This window comes from Corylus avellana, chromosome ca9 (assembly GCF_901000735.1).
Source record: "Corylus avellana chromosome ca9, CavTom2PMs-1.0".
NCBI lineage: Eukaryota > Viridiplantae > Streptophyta > Magnoliopsida > Fagales > Betulaceae > Corylus > Corylus avellana.
Genome location: NC_081549.1, coordinates 12,254,607 through 12,254,877, shown reverse-complemented (window position 1 = coordinate 12,254,877; position 271 = coordinate 12,254,607).

The window sequence follows — 271 nt, the reverse complement described above, 5'->3', positions numbered from 1 at the left end:
CGGTCCGAGTTGTGAAATTACAAACTCGTCCGATTTGGCCGAAACTTTACGACCGTATTCGGGGCATCGAGGCGGTCATGTCGGCGGGAGGCAAGAAGAAATTCGTGGCGTTCCGGCTGTGATCGGGGCACTTGCAAACTTTCAAAAATATTTGTACTTCGTTATTGAGGATCGGGGGGGCAAACAAACTCGAATCACTCCGTGTCACCCGCCGACATGATTGTCACGAAGTTCTGCACGAACTCGTAAATTTTCGGGGAAAACAATTTCA